At 33.7% G+C, this 4,267-nt stretch overlaps 1 long non-coding RNA gene across 2 annotated transcripts; it reads left to right on the top strand.

Moving 5' to 3' along the window:
* The first annotated feature begins 1,029 nt into the window (after positions 1-1,029).
* LOC122598895 lies at positions 1,030-3,271 on the top strand. 2 transcript variants are annotated; one of them, XR_006323771.1, is made up of 3 exons: positions 1,030-1,187; positions 2,708-2,925; positions 3,064-3,271. It is a non-coding gene; the product is annotated as an uncharacterized LOC122598895 (long non-coding RNA). The 2 variants fall into 2 exon arrangements; XR_006323772.1 differs by lacking the exon at positions 1,030-1,187 and adding an exon at positions 2,313-2,379.
* Positions 3,272-4,267: the final 996 nt, after the last annotated feature.

Genomic DNA, 4,267 nt, shown 5'->3' on the forward strand with positions numbered 1-4,267 from the left:
GCAGTATTAGTGCTAAAGTCGAAAAGGAGATGGGCACTGCTCAAGGTCTTCAATTGTTATAGTTCACTATGTGGGCTTATTTTGTCTTTGAGTTTGTATTGTAGCCTTAAGAATAACCGTCAAATATGCTTTTGCATTGCTTTTTGATTCATCTCGTCCTGCTACTTTGATTTCTATTATAAACCTAGGTCTTCAATTGTTATAGTTAATTACATCTAACATATTTCACAAATATCACTAATCACTAACAATTCCCTTTTCCGGTAATTAATTTTTTTTATGAACGGTATTTCATTCATGTTCTTTGAGTCATATCAAAGGTAACTTAAACTTAAAACGACCATCTTTTTGTGTTATATGTTACAATCTTGTCTTGGTTTTGATTCTCATTAGTTGTTTAAATTCAGGTTGTACACGAAAACGCCCAACAAAGATCTATAATGTTTTCAACCTGATGTGGCCTTGCTAAGTAGAAACTTCAGCATAATTACCAAAGGTTACTCTTTTTCTCATTCTCTGCGGTCTTGAGCTTGGTGGTGGCAATTGAATGTAAGTTGGTATCTCAAATGGGTCAAAATTAAATTGAAAATGGGTCAAAAGTGACTCAAGATACAATCAATATACAAAAAGCCTTAAATCATTTATATAGAATATTGGATTTATATTTAACATAAGTTTGCAATCATATAGAATATTAAAGTAATGTGTGTATTATTTTTATTTGTTGTGGTGCCAACAACATGAGTCTGTCAGGGACCTTCAAAATCTATATTGGTATAAACTATAACCTGGTAAACAAAGTATTCAGATGTTAGAACTGTCTCAAGTAATACCCAAGGGAACTGTTGAGATATAATAGTAAGGTTTGGCTTTCTAATTTCATGGTGTGCCTACTTAACCATATATTGTTTGCAGCTTTTACCTCGTGGATGGGGACTCCTAGCGAGTCTCTAACATTCTTATTCCCAACAGTCGTATGGACCAAATTTTCGTCAAGCCTTGAAAATTACACTATTTGGTTTTATTTTATTTTCCTATTTAAGCCACTTTTTCACTTTCATCTTTTTACTATAAACTCGCAGGCCTGACTTAGTCTAATTAATAAGGCAACAAGGGAGGCAGCTCCTTCTCAAATAACGTTGAATCTTGAGGCACAACATAGGTATCTAACTTGGAGAGCCCAAAAGGTTTGTCGTGTTTTTTTTTTTATATAATTATTCTCAAGCATGTACAATTGATATTATTTAGAGGTGGCAAAGTCAAAATGGGTAAAATCTTTATACCAGACAGGTTGGGCTGTCTAAACACACTTTATGTCCAAAATAGTAAACAATTAATCTCCGATATGATTACAATTTCAATAATGATCTCATTTTTTGAATACAAGGAATTTGGCGGAAGGTTCTGAATAGTTTATATGCTTCATGCCTTTAACCTTGGATGCATTCTTGATTATGCTTGGTAGCTATATTTATGGTTATACAAAACTAGAGCTATGAAGCTACAGAGATTGTTGCTAATGTGATTGGCTAAGATGATAGAAAAAAAGTATAGAAATTTAGCGGTTTATATTTTTAAGGATAGGTTTTTTTCATATTTTATCATAGCTCAGGTCATCTTATATATATATCTAAAGTTGTAAGAATGAATTCAATGCTGGAGTATTAAGAATTGATTAGGATTTAAAACAATTTACTGTATTTATGATTTTACTTTCTATTAGATTAATCTTCTGTTAATTTGAGGCTTTAATTGTTTAGTAATTTGTGTTATTTATGAATGGTTTATGTATTGATGTATGTGTATGTTGAATGGCAAATGAAAGGACACGTTAGGCAATTGAAAAGGCAGAAGTCTTATTAATGTGGATTGAATTATAGATGATTTATAGTGTTATTATGAGGCTTTTGAGTTTTGAGTGACACGCAGCTTTTGCAACCGAATGACCATGGCTTCCCTAATCCATTTTGCAACTTTAAATATCTTTTGTATTATATCATAGTCTCCCTCTTTTTTCTCCAAATCACAACTCAAATACAGGTCTTAGTTATTCTTATTCACCTCAAATCTTCCAAGGTCAAGTGTTCGTTGAAAGGTCAATGGTTATTCACTTCAATTCATAGTTATTTTGGGTGTCAACCAAGTGTTTGTTGAAATGTCAATTTCTTAATCGAAGACCCGAACTCTCTTTGTAGTCTAATAAACACTTTATCGCCGATAACAGTTAATCTTTTAAATTACAAGTAATAATGATTTAGTTCCTTGGTGTCGCTTTTATGATGGATGAATTTTTTGTTTTCTCAATAAATAAACGTGTTTCAAATGGATGAGATTGGCGAGTGAAACCGGTAACATACCAGTGACGCGGTTCCCAAAGAGGTTAGACGGATTTTAAGTATAATTTATTTGGAACCGAAAACAGTTTTGCTCTCCTTTTAATTATAGTAATGCTTATATAGATTGGTTAGTCTTATTTGCATCAATATTAGAGTGCCCATCTGGGCTATTTTGTTTTCTTTGGCTTATGAAATTTAAAGAAACAATTATATTGTACGGCAAAACATGCATGCAACAAATGATCAGGGATGCTTAGATTGCTATTTTGTGTCGTGTTACCCGTAGTGTAATCATATTGGTTGAAAAAGGTCAGAAACTAATCTGAATGCATGTTTATTTCATTTAATCTCCGATAACCTTGACTATGCAGACATGATCAGTTTCATTCCAAGCCTTTGTACCACGAGCTGAAGTTGGCGAGATTGGCACCGTGATGCAACTAGTGGCTCCAAGAAAGTGATAGGTGTGACAGTTGCTCCCAAAAGAATGGGCGTTTCTCCATTAGGAAGCGAGCTTGAAGTTAAGAACTTAAGATGTGACCTGCAACCCCTAATTTGAGCATGGCGCCCAACACTTCAGGTCCACGGGGTAGATTTTTTTAATTCCTTTATATCCTTGCAAATATATATATTAGACTGTTAAATACTTAAATCTGATATTTTCGGTCAAAAGTGTAAGAACAATTATTATGAACCCTCATTTGTGATTTTTATTTTGAGTTCACAGGTTAGATAACATGATTTATCTCCAAAATGAGCGAGAGCTGAAAAGGGAGAAAAGAAAGTAGTCAAACCGAGAATCTGCCAGAAGGTCTAAATTAAGGAAATAGGTAGAGGTGACTTTTCTAATTTTATGATCTTAATCTTACATGAATATGAAAAATCCCATATTTGGGTTCATGGTCAAAGTTAACATGTTGTATAAAACTACGTTGTATGTATAAAAATGTATGATGCCTGTCCATCATGATCATCGTTGGATTGCATCAATGTTATCTTCATTCCTATTATCAAGGTGTTATGCGATTTGGGGACAACATAGACTATAGGACCAATTGCATCCAGTTTTCTAGGACATCATGAAAATGTAGCTAACTCTATCTAGATTTTCATGTAAAGGGCAACTGAATTTTGTTCACTGGTTTCTTTAGGCATGTTGCAATTATAGGCTACTCTCCTGCCGACAAACTGAGCTTCAGACCAGGATCAGACTTGCTCTTTACATAAGTGTTAAATGTTGTATAATCCATTGGTAAAGAGTTGTTATCCAATATATATTAGTGATGTGAATAGTATGGTTGCAGTCCCTACTGTGTTTGCCATATCTTTCATCGTATAAGAATTCTACTCTTCTGGAATCATATATAAGCAGCCCTTTACATGATGCTACTTGATCAGATCATGCAACGCTTAACGGCCGTGACAAATGTGAATGAGGGTATAAGCAACCCTTTACATGAAGCCGCTTGGTCAGGTGATGTAACGCCTAATGGTGGAAAATGTAAAAGACGATATAAGCAACCCTTTTTACGTTTGAATGATACAATTCTGGCGTGAATCAAATGGCTTAGCCGCTTAGGTAACCCTTTACATTCAGAGACTTACGATAATATTCTGCAATTTGATCTTTTTTATTCCAAAAATCTGCATATGTTTTTTTTGTTTTTTAAAATCTTGACAAGCCCGTATACCTTTCTAATTTAATATTTGTATTGGAGGATTGGACACATGAAATCATCTGTCATATGCCATTACTTTGAAGTCTCATTTTATTGTTCTGAAGGGTTGGTTTTTAATCAGTTATTTAAAGTATTCCATACTTATCTGGAAGTTGTATTAACTATTAAGTCAATCGCTATATATGCTCATTTTGAAGCAAGTCTAAACCTGTTAGTCTGTTACTACCCACAAAGATCTCGAGCCTTATATTC

This window comes from Erigeron canadensis, chromosome 5 (assembly GCF_010389155.1).
Source record: "Erigeron canadensis isolate Cc75 chromosome 5, C_canadensis_v1, whole genome shotgun sequence".
In the NCBI taxonomy this organism is placed as follows: domain Eukaryota; kingdom Viridiplantae; phylum Streptophyta; class Magnoliopsida; order Asterales; family Asteraceae; genus Erigeron; species Erigeron canadensis.